Below are 12,329 nucleotides of genomic sequence, written 5' to 3' on the forward strand. Positions count from 1 at the left end.
GTTAACCACTGTGCCGCCAAAAGGTTGGGAAGGTGCCATGAATAACTTCAGCTGGTATGGGACTTGAACCCACGCTGTTAGCATCACTCAGCACCACTGACCAGCCATCCAACCAACTGAGCTAAACCAACCCTGACTTTGTTCTTTGTGGTTCACCCATAGTTTCTACTACGGGGCACTGGGGAGTAGCCTGGAGAGTATCAGCTGCCACTGGGGATTCAAGGTTGAGTTGTTGAATATGCTTTTTCCAGCATTGATGGATGGCATTATCACCCTTAAGAAACACTCCCATTCTGAGAATGAAGGGGATTTTGTCTCTTTGACCTGAGTCTATAACTGGCCTGGATCATTTCAGCTTCACATGCCATGATGGTCAGCACATTGTGGGGTCTCTTTTAATTTGATTTAATTTGATTTATTATTGTCACATGTATTAACATACAGTGAAAAGTTTTGTTTCTTGCGCGCTATACAGACAAAGCATACCGTTCATAGAGAAGGAAAGGAGAGAGTGCAGAATGTAGTGTTACAGTCATAGCTAGGGTGTAGAGAAAGAAACTTAATGCGAAGTAGGTCCATTCAAAAGTCTCATGGCAGCAGGGAAGAAGCTTTTTCTTGAGTCAGTTGGTTCATGACCTCAGACTTTTGTACCTTTTTCCAATGGAAGAACAAAGAACAAAGAAAATTACAGCACAGGAACAGGCCCTTCGGTTCTCCAAGCCTGCACCGACCATGCTGCCCAACTGAACTAAACCCCCTACCCTTCCGGGGACCATATCCTTCTATTCCCATCCTATTCAAGTATTTGTCAAGACACCCCTTAAAAGTCACTATCGTATCTGCTTCTACTACCTCCCCCCGGCAGCGAGTTCCAGGAACCCACCACCCTCTGTGTAAAAAAACTTGCCTCGTACATCTCCTTTAAACATTACCCCTCGCACCTTAAACTTATGCCCCTCAGTAATTGACTCTTCCACCCTGGGAAAAGGCTTCTGACTATCCACTCTGTCCATGCCCCTCTTGTAGATAATCTTGTAGATTTCTATCAGGTCGCCCCTCAACCTCCATCGTCCCAGTGAGAACAAACCAAGTTTCTCCAAGAGAGAATGTCTGGGGTGCGTGGGGTTCTTGATTATGCTGGCTGTTTTTCCCCGAGGTGGCAGGAAGTGTAGACAGAGTCAATGGATGAGAGGCTGGTTTGAGTGATGGATTGGGCTACATTCACAATCTTTCGTAGTTTCTTGTGGTCTAGGGCAGAGCAGGAGCCACACCAAGCTGCGATACAACCAGAAAGGATGCTTTCTATGACGCATCTGTAAAAGTTGGTAGGAGTCGTAGTTGACATGCCAAATTTCTCTCCTGAGGAAGTAGAGGACTTTCTCTTCAGGATTTGTCTTTGGGTGTCAGCCTCGAGATGTTGGAATGCTGCCTCCTTGACTTGGGCCAAGTTGGAGTTGGGTCGTAAGTACTGACAATGGGCTGGCATTTATTCAGTTGGGGAGTTCTGGCAGTGCGGTGGATCCTGCTCTGCACGGAGAAACTAGCTCTGGGCAAGAGGCTCACTCTCAGCCTTCCCTTTCAAATACAAGGTGTACCCCCAGCTTGCTACTCCTGGGTCCCTCCCCACTGAGGGTGCCAGTTTGGAGTCTCAAATTTTCCAATTGCCGTTACTCTTTCTAGAGATTAGAGTCACAGGCCAGAATTTTAGTGCCCCGCCCGCCACGGGAATTGGAGCGGGCGAGGGGCGGACCATGGGAAGGTCCATTGACCTCTGGCGGGTTTCAGGACGAGCGAGACAATAAAATCCCGCCCATAGAGTCATAGAGCAATACAGCACCGAAACAGGCCCTTCGGCCCAACAAGTCCATGCTGACCATGGGGCCCTCCCAGCTAGTCCCAATTGCCCGTTTGGCCCATTTCCCCCTAATCCTTTCCCATCCATGTACTTATCCAAATGTTTTATAAATGTTGCTGTTGAACCTGCCTCAACCGCTTTCTCTGGCAGCTCATTCCATATCCACACCACCCTCTGTGTGAAGTTGCCCCTCAGGTCCCTTTTAAATCTTTCCCCTCTCACCTTTAACCTCTGCCCTCTAGTTTTCAATTCTCTTTTCCTCGGTCAAAGACTATGCTCGTTCATCCTATCGATGCCCCTCATGATTTTATACACCTCTGTAAGGGGAAAAATACAAGGGAGCCCACTTTAAAATGGCTGCCTGGCACATAAAGGGTTAACTGGGAAAGAAGCCAAAAAAGCAGACACAGGCTCCTGCTGTTCAGAAATCACTTTAAATCAAAACCTAACAGACAAGCCATTTCCAAATCACAGACAGTGACTCATAGCAAACAAACACCTCAGGAAGCCAAGCCAAGGGTCAAGACATCTTTTAAGATAAGGAAACCCCGAAACAAAGAGCTTAGATTAACGTTAGGGAAACGCGGGAAAATATGAATGCGAGGAAACCAATTAACACCTGAATGAGCCGAAACTAACCATTGATAGATACAGACATGAGGAAATGTACCCATTCATAAAATGTTAAATGTCTATACCTGCTTGTACTCACTTAAACGATGTGATAATGTTCGAATCACCGGTTTACCCATTGTGTAAAGGGTATAAAAATGAACCGCTCCTGACATTCGAGTGAGAGAAGGTTTGCTACAGACATGTGCCTTGTCTCCACGGAGCTCCGTTTAATAAATCGTATTTTCTGAATCTCGAAGTCTGACTACTAGTGGATTTTTCCCACAACACCTCAATAAGGTCACCCCTCATTCTCCTACGCTCCAAGGAATAAAGTCCTAGCCTGGCCAACCGCTCCCTATAACTCAGGCCCACAAGTCCTGGCCACATCCTCAGAAACCTTCTTTGCACTCCTTCCAGTTTATCTGTGTCTTTCCAATATCAGGGTGACCAAAACTGTGCACAATACTCCAAATGCAGCCTCACCAACGACTTGTACAACTGTAACATGACATCCCAACTCCTACACTCAATGTCCTGACAGGTGAAGGCCAGTGAGCGAAACACCTCTTCACCACACTTTGCCTATAAGCATTCTGAAATGCAAAATTTAAAGATTTCTTTATTCAAAAGGTGGCGATCCCAGCCAAGAGAAAGTGGGACAGCCTATGTTTCAGGTGCTTTTTCTAGCCCGCTCCCTCTTTGGGGTGAGCAGAGGTTAAACTGAAGAGGAATGCTTAGTCACAGAGGCTGCTGCCAAGAGACCCCTCTGTCCCTATACAGGTGTCCCAACGGTCTTCGTGCATCTGTCGCCTGTGTGCGGATTCTTGACGAGGGGCTTCCAGGTACACACCCTGTACCCAGCCCTGTACACACCAGCAATCCTCCATCACCACAGGACTTGGCAAGTGGACACCGTGTAGACGCTTGCGTGGCTTTGTTTCATGTGGGGATCTTGGGGTACTGTCTTTGTCCACACGATCTTTACAGGTTGCTCAGATTTCAGTGGTGTGTTGGATCACGAGGTTGCTGCACTCTCAGAGCCAGTGAGATCACGCCCCGCTCTGCTGCTGAGAACTGCTTTCTTGGACTGCACTTTGACTGGCACCTATCCTGACCTTGCTGCTGCGGGTGACCCTACCAGGAGCAAGGAGCTCCTGATGGCATCGCCCATGGGCTGGAGGGAGTGTACTGGCCTCTCCAACACTTCAAGGTAGCAACCTAAAGAGGACACTCCAAAACGGCATCCCACACAGTCCCTCCCCTCTGCCCTATCCCCGTAAACCCACATGCTCACCATGGCCAATCCCTCTAACCTACACATCTTGGGACACTAAGGGGCAATTTAGCATGGCCAATCCCTCTAACCTACACATCTTTGGACACTAAGGGGCAATTTAGCATGGCCAATCCACCTAACCTACACATCTTTGGATAATAAGGGGCAATTTAGCATGGCCAATCACCTAACCTACACATCTTGGGTCACTAAGGGGCAATTTAGCATGGCCAATCCACCTAACCTACACATCTTTGGACACTAAGGGGCAATTTAGCATGGCCAATCCACCTAACCTACACATCTTTGGATAATAAGGGGCAATTTAGCATGGCCAATCCACCTAAGCTGCACATCTTTGGACACTAAGGGGCAATTTAGCACGGCCAATCCACCTAACCTGCACATCTTGGGTCACTAAGGGATAATTTGGCATGGTGAATTCACCTCGCCTACACATCTTTGGGAGGAAACAGGAGCACCTGGAGGAAACCTATGCACACGCGGGGAGAACACGCAAACTCCACACAGCCGCTCCTCTCCATCTTATCCTCATACCACCACTCACCCCCCACCCCCCCCCCCAATCCACCTGAGCTGCACACCTTTGGACTGTGAGTGGAAACCGGAGCACCCTGAGGAAACCTACGCAGACACGGGGAGAACATGCAAACCCCACCGGAGTATGTGGGTCGAATCAGAAGGAGAAAGGCGGTTGGGTTCTCTTGCTGAGGACAATATCAGAGGTTTACTGTCGGAGGTTGATTGCGAGTCCTGTTCTATTATCTGCTCTGACTTCTCGACTGAAACATACCCTGCACATTGAAACGCCAAGTGGGACGTTCAGCCTGCCCAAGCAACCCATGGAATTACAGCTGGTTCATGCTTAATTAACCGCCCTGTAGTCTGACTGGGACCAGCATTGAACCAGATGACCATCACATCCTTTATCTATGTGTAAACATCCCCTGTCGAGATGGGCCAGCACTCTGTCCTCAATGTACATGCCCTGAAAAGTACATTTGAATGATGCGGGATGTGCCTCCTTGGAATACGCGGCAGGAAGTAACAGTTTGCAAAATTACCTCGCCAGAGGAGACCTTTGGGAAGCTTTGTCAAGGCCAGTTTGGATTAGGTGTTCAGCAGGAAGTGCTTTACTCTTTGATCCCCATCCTCCAGTAGGGGTGGCTCTGACTCCTGTAGGTTCTCCCATGTTTTTATTTGGAATACACAAATGTAGGAACTGAACAGGGGAGGCCATTCAGTGCCTCGAGTCTGGAATGTTTTGTGCACTTTTGGTGTCCTTATCTGAAGGGTATTCTTGATATAGAGGGAGGCTTACCAGACTGATTCCTGGGATGGCGGGGCTGAGGTATGAGGAGAGATTGAGCCTGTTAGGATTACATTCGCTGAAGTTCAGAAGAGTGAGGCTGGGGTAGCATGGTGGCACAATGGTTAGCACTGCTGCCTCACAGTGCCAGGGATCCGGGTTCAATTCCAACCTTGGGTCGCTGTTTGTACAGAGTCTGCACATTCTCTCCGTGTCTGCATGGGTTTCCTCCAGGTGCTCCAGTTTCTTCCCACAGATGTGCAGGTTAGGTGGATTGGCCATGCTAAATTGCCCGTTCGTGTCCCAAGATGTGTAGGTTAGATGGATTAGCCATAGTAAGTGCTCCATAATAGCAAGTGGTAAATGCACGGGGTTACAGGGTTAGGGAAGGACCTGGTGGGGTATTCTTTCCGAGAGTCAGTACTCACTCGATGGGCGGCTGGCCTCTTTCTGTATTATTCAATAATTCTATGCATCTTACAGAAGCCTATAAAATTCTAACAGGGTTAGACAGATAGATTCAGAAAGAATATTCCCAATAGTGGGGGAGTCCAGATCTAGGGGTCATAGTTTGAAGATAAGGGGTAAACCATTTAGGACTGAGGTGAGGAGAAATTTCTTCACCCAGGAAGTGGTGAGTGTGTGGAATTCACCACCACAGAAAGTGGTTGAGGCCAAAACATTGTGTGTTTTCAAGAAGAAATTAGACCTTGGGGTGAAAGTGATCAAAGGAGATGGGGGAAGGCGGGTACTGGTTACTGAGTTGGATGATCAACCATGATCATAATGAATGGCGGAACAGTTAGGAAGGGCTGAATGGGCTCCTATTTCCTATGTTGCTGCAATTTAATTAAATCATTGATGAGAATGCAGGTGGATCTGAATCTTAAATCCATTGATCTGCCCTGGTTCCATTCACCCTGAAAGAACACAAGTCCAGAGCTTTTGGTTTTGAAGTTTCCAGTTGATTTTCAGTCTCAGTTAGTGTTTTGAGTGGGGGAGGGGGAGAGTCCCAGATTCTCACTAACTTGTGTGTGAAGAGCGGCTCCCTGGTGTCACCCCTGATTGACTGAATTCTAATTTTAATGTCACAGACCCTTGGCTCTGGTCTTGCTCTCTGGTAAATATTTACTCTCTGTAACCTATCACGTTCTTTAGTCATCTGAAGCACATCAAAGTTTTGTCCCATAATCTTCGACATTCAAGACAATGCAAGTTAAACCTCTGCAATCCAGGTTTCATGAGGTGTTTAGTCCCGTATAGTGGGAGGGTTACAGGAGAAGAGTTTGAGCATCTGATAATAGTAGCAACCATCTCCAATGTCTCAGGAGAGGTTCTATAAAGCTGCAAGCAGACAAACATTCTCAAGGTCCATGTAGGTCCGTATACTAGGTCTCAATTTGCATAACGATAGGGGAGTGGGAATGAAAAGTTTTTTGATTTGTTATATTATTGTCACATGTAATAGTCTCCAGTGAAAAGTATTGTTGCTTGTGCGCTATACAGACAAAGCATACCGTTCATAATGAAGGAAAGGAGAGGGTGCAGAATGTAGTGTTACAGTCATAGCTAGGGTATAGAGAAAGATCAACTTAATGCGAGGTCCATTCAAAAGTCTGACGGCAGCAGGGAAGAAGCTGTGAGTCGGCCTCAGACTTCTGTATCTTTTTCCTGACGGAAGAAGGTGGAAGAGAGTATGTCCAGGGTGTGTTCAGTCCTTGATGATGCTGACTGCTTTTCCGAGGCAGAGCCAATGGCTGGTTTGCGTGATAGACTAAGCTACGTTCATGACACTCTGTGTTTCTTGTGGTCTTAGGCAGAGCCAGAGCCATTCTAAGCTGTGATACATCCGGAAAGAATGCTTTCTATGGTGCATCGGTAAAAGTTGGTGATAGCCGTAGCTAACACACCAAAGTTCCTTCACCTCCTGAGAAAGTAGAGGCGTTGGTGGACTTTCTTAACTATAGCGCTGACATGGAGGGACAAGGACAGGTTGCTGGTGATCTGGACACCGAGAAACTTGAAGCTCTCGATCATTTCCATTTCATCACCGTTGATGGCAAGATCCTGTTGCAGAGAAAACTCTTCAGCTGTGAATTTTGGGAGGTCAACACTTGGGGAGAACCTGCGGGTCAGAACAAGGCTGACTGGAGGAGGCCTTACTCTAGATCCCCTTCGAAGAGCCCTCCAAGTGTAGCTCCCTTAGTGGAGAGCATCCTGCAAATGATGACCTAGAGGTTGGCACTCTGACCATACTTGGACCAACATCACACCTCAACTCATTCTTAGGAAAGAGATGGACGCATTGATTTTCTCGCATATCTTTAGGATTACAACAGCAGGGAGATTTCCGGCGACTCTCTCTTATCATATATTTGTTCAGCAACACTGTATTAATATCCTCCTTTTCTGATAGTTCTGTCACTCCCTGACTCTATCTCTGTAAATTTACACAGCATGTATACCGTTGAAGAGCGTAAGTGTTTTCTTTTACTGGTCCATCGAGATCTCAGTTCTGCTCTCTTGCTGGATTCTCACTGCGAGGTGGAGTCGGAGGATTCACTGAAACATTCGATTGCGGGAGACAAGGTTTTTGAACATAACCGCTCGGCTCCGAAGCTGGGGACTGGTGAGTAGGGCACTGCCCAGCAAGACCTACCCAAATCTGGTTGGCATTTGAGGGGTAACGCGCAGTCTGAGAGGGAGATAGATACCCGAACAGGTACCGGATGTGTGGCGACTCGGGGATCTTCACAGTAAGTTCATTGCAGTGTTAATGTAAGCCTACTTATGACACTAATAAATAAACTTAAAAACTTAGTTTATTAGAGGCAGCAATTGGAAAAAATGTGAAAGGGACACAGGAGGTGGGTTGAGTTGTGCCTCGATATGTTCCATCTGGTGTATCTGTCTCTAACAAAGATCAAGGAATATGGAAAAGTACAGCGGAGGAACAGGCCCTTCGGCCCTCCAAGCCTGTGCCGATCATGATGCCCTAACTAAATTCAAAACAAAGCTTCTAGATAGAACATAGAACATAGAACAGTACAGCACAGAACAGGCCCTTCGGCCCACGATGTTGTGCCGAGCTTTATCTGAAACCAAGATCAAGCTATCCCACTCCCTATCATCCTGGTGTGCTCCATGTGCCTATCCAATAACCGCTTAAATGTTCCTAAAGTGTCTGACTTCACTATCACTGCAGGCAGTCCATTCCACACCCCAACCACTCTCTGCATAAAGAACCTACCTCTGATATCCTTCCTGTATCTCCCACCACGAACCCTATAGTTATGCCCCCTTGTAATAGCTCCATCCGCCCGAGGAAATAGTCTTTGAACGTTCACTCTATCTATCCCCTTCATCATTTTATAAACCTCTATTAAGTCTCCCCTCAGCCTCCTCCGCTCCAGAGAGAACAGCCCTAGCTCCCTCAACCTTTCCTCATAAGACCTACCCTCCAAACCAGGCAGCATCCTGGTAAATCTCCTCTGCACTCTTTCCAGCGCTTCCACATCCTTCTTATAGTGAGGTGACCAGAACTGCACACAATATTCCAAATGTGGTCTCACCAAGATCCTGTACAGTTGCAGCATAACCCCACAGCTCTTAAACTCCAACCCCCTGTTAATAAAAGCTAACACACTATAGGCCTTCTTCACAGCTCTATCCACTTGAGTGGCAACCTTTAGAGATCTGTGGATATGAACCCCAAGATCTCTCTGTTCCTCCACAGTCTTCAGAACCCTACCTTTGACCCTGTAATCCACATTTAAATTAGTCCTACCAAAATGAATCACCTCACATTTATCAGGGTTCTGCCCTGTCCATATCCCTCTATTCCCTCCCTATTCATCTACCCATCCAGATGCCTCTTAAATGTTGCTAATGTGCCTGCTTCCACCACCTCCTCTGGCAGCGCGTTCCAGGCCCCCACCACACTCTGTGTTAAAAACTTCCCCCGCACATCTCCCTTAAACTTTCCCCCTCTCATCTTGCACCTGTGCCCCCTTGTAATTGACACGAGAAAAAAGCCTCTGACCTGTCCACGCCTCCCGTAATTTTGTAGATCTCTATCTGGTCTCCCCTCAGCCTCCGTCTTTCCAGTGAAAACAATCCTAGTTTATTCAGCCGCTCCTCATAGCCAACACCCTCGAGACCAGGAAACACTCTGTGGTTCAACACTTACCGACGTACAAATTAGAATAGGCCACTTGGCCCCTCGAGCCTGCTCTGCCATTCGATAAGATCATGGCTGATCCTACTTGCACCATCTCACCTACCCCTGATAACCTTTCACCCTCCCCACTTGCTTGCCAACATCTAGCTACCTCTTCCTTCTGCAAGATGATTGGGCAGTTGCAGTATTTAAAACAAAGCTCCGATTTTGATTATCTGTGCAACGTGGTGAAATTTGACTGATGGCCCTTTCCAACCTGGACCTCCCTTCCCACCAGCGCCTCTGGGAGCTTGCGACAGAGTTGTTCAGATGTGCAGCAGAGTTGTGCGGTGTGGCAGTGTCCAGGCAGGAGGTTGGCTGCACCTCTGTTGAAGGAAATGAGCAAGTTGAAGAAGGAGAGCATATTTCTTTACAACACTTACCAACAGTCAGCGGTTTTTCTCCAGATACGCAATGCTGAACGTTCCTCGCTGTAACTCGATATCAGCTGAACAACCTAGTTCCAGTCTCTGTCTGAGAGCCACTCCTTTTCATTGAACTTCAATGCTACGAATTAATTGCACTTTGAGTGCGCCGGTACATGCTTGAGCTGTCATTCTCTCTCTCTCTCTCTCTCTGCTTGTCGTGCCAAGTTTGGTGAAGAAACACGCAAATGATTCGAGAAAAATTTACATGTGAATCTATCACCCATGTGCAGGCTGGGTTTTAGGAAGCAGGTTTGTTTGCAGAGAGGTTGGAGGTAACAGACTAGAAAGCTCCTACAAGACTGTCCATTCCAAACCACTCTGGAGCCAATGACGTACTTTCAAAGTGCGTTCACAGTTGTACTTTAAGAAACATTGTAGCCGCAAACTTGTACACTCGGGTACAGCAAGGTGATAATGTCCAGATTAGTGATCTTGGCTGAGGAATAATTGTTGATTGAAACATTTCAGATCTTTTATTCATTTCTGGGACATGTGACTCGCTGGCTGGCCAGCACTTATTGCCCATCCCTAGTTGCCCCGAGGGCAGTTGAGTGTTAAACACATTGCTGTGGCTCTGGAGCCACATGTAGGCCAGACCAGGTAAGGACGGCAGATTTCCTTCCCTCAAGGACATTAGTGACCCAGATGGGTTTTTCCGACAATCGACAATGGTTTCATGGTCATCAGTAGATTCTTCATTCCAGGTATTTTTTATTGAATTCAAATTCCACCATCTGCCGTGGCGGGATTCGAACCCAGGTCCCCAGAACATTAGCTGAGTTCCTGAATTAATAGTCTGATGATAATGCCACTAGGCCATTGCCTGTAACACCCATAAGCATTTGACTCGATTAAAACAAGGCAACTCAGTCTCCTTCGAATCCATAGAAAGCCTACAGTGCAGAAGGAGGCTCTTCGGCTCAGCAAGTCTGCTCTGAAAGACTCCAAGAAAGAGCATCCTACTCAGGCACACCCTTTTGCCCTATCCCCACAACCCCATACATTTGCCATGGCCAATCCACCTAATCTACACATCTTTGGACCCAAGTGTTATTTTCAGACTTACAAAGCATTTTGATTTGATTTGATTTATTATTGTCACATAGAAACATAGATGATAGGAGTAGGAGGAGGCCATTCGGCCCTTCGAGCCTGCTCCGCCATTCATCACCATCATGGCTGATCATCCAACTCAATAGCCTAATCTTGCTTTCTCCCCATAATCTTTGATCCCATTCGCCCCGAGTGCTATATCCAGCCACCTCTTGAATACATTCAATGTTTTGGCATCAACTACACGGCGGCACGGTAGCACAGTGGTTAGCACTGCTGCTTCACAATGCTTAGGGACCTGGGTTCGATTCCTGGCTTGGGTCACTGTCTGTGTGGAGTTTGCATGTTTTCCCCATGTCTGCATGGGTTTGCTCCGGTTTCCTCCCACATTCTGAATGACGTGCTGGTTAGATGCATTGGCACGAACAGACTGTGCCGGGGAATTTCACAGTAACTTCACTGCAGTGTTAATGTAAGCCTTACTTGTGACTAATAAATAAACTTTACTTTACTTCCTGTGGTAATGAATTCCACAGGCTCACCACTCTTTGGGAGAAGAAATGTCTCCTCATCCCTGTCCTAAATGGTCTACCCTGAATGCTCAGACTGTGGCCCTGTATATCAATACATGTATTGGGATGCAGTGAAAAGTATTGTTTCTTGCGCACTATACAGACAAAGCATACCGTTCATAGAGAAGGAAAGGAGAGAGTGCAGAATGTAGTGTTACAGTCATAGCTAGGGTGTAGAGAAAGATCAACTTAATGCGAGGTAGGTCCCTTCAAAAGTCTGACAGCAGCAGGGAAGAGGCTGTTCTTGAGTCGGTTGGTATGTGTCCTCAGGCTTTAATTATATTAACTATTGTTCTGCTTAATGACTGTAATTTAGTTCAATGCTGTATGCACCACACACTTTTCCATTCAGCTTAGAATGGGGGTGGGAGTTGGGCCAAATGGTTTGCTGCAACAGTTGCGTGATTCTGTGAGGAGAGAGATTATATTTCGACAGTTTTGAAACTCTGTCGCATTGCCTGGATGCTGCACCCAACACCTTAAAATTGGCAAATAGAATTTTGGCACTCTTCCCAGCGCTGGAACAGGATAAACAGCCTCAAATCATCAGAAATCCAGAGCTACATTTCCTTTTAACCCTGGATGGGGATGGAGCCCTGGCCTGTCAACGTACAAGATAGCTGTGCTGCTGATTTCACCAAATCCCGTTTCGCACTCTCTGGAGCTTACCGTTGACGAGGCAGCTCCAATCTGTAATCCCAGGCCATACAATCCACCATCGTTCCGGTTTCTGCAGGGTTTTTGACTCCTTGGGCCCGGTTTTACCATTGCGTCGCGCCCGTTTAACATGGTAAAGTCGGGCGTGAGGCCGTTAACGTGATCCGCGAACACATCCGTGCAGATTCCCACTTTACCGGAGCATTTGCATGCATTTAAATTGAATTAATGAACTGCCCGTCCAACTTGACCAGCATTTCCCACTTCACCATCGCGTTCGGGCGTCCAGATTCGGGGCAAAATAGGCACGCTCGGTAAAGGTCT

The 12,329-nt window shown here is 47.1% G+C and overlaps 1 protein-coding gene across 1 annotated transcript in view; it reads right to left on the reverse strand.

Moving 5' to 3' along the window:
• Window positions 1-9,230, reverse strand: part of slc28a1 (solute carrier family 28 member 1) — a 76,969-nt gene extending 67,739 nt beyond the window's left edge. The window contains exon 1 of the mRNA XM_078200179.1: window positions 9,119-9,230. The gene's annotated coding sequence lies outside the window, so the exon portion shown is untranslated. The remainder of the gene's footprint in view (window positions 1-9,118) is intronic.
• Between the last annotated feature and the right edge of the window lie 3,099 nt (window positions 9,231-12,329).

The sequence above is a fragment of the Mustelus asterias genome, chromosome 29, assembly GCF_964213995.1.
Source record: "Mustelus asterias chromosome 29, sMusAst1.hap1.1, whole genome shotgun sequence".
In the NCBI taxonomy this organism is placed as follows: domain Eukaryota; kingdom Metazoa; phylum Chordata; class Chondrichthyes; order Carcharhiniformes; family Triakidae; genus Mustelus; species Mustelus asterias.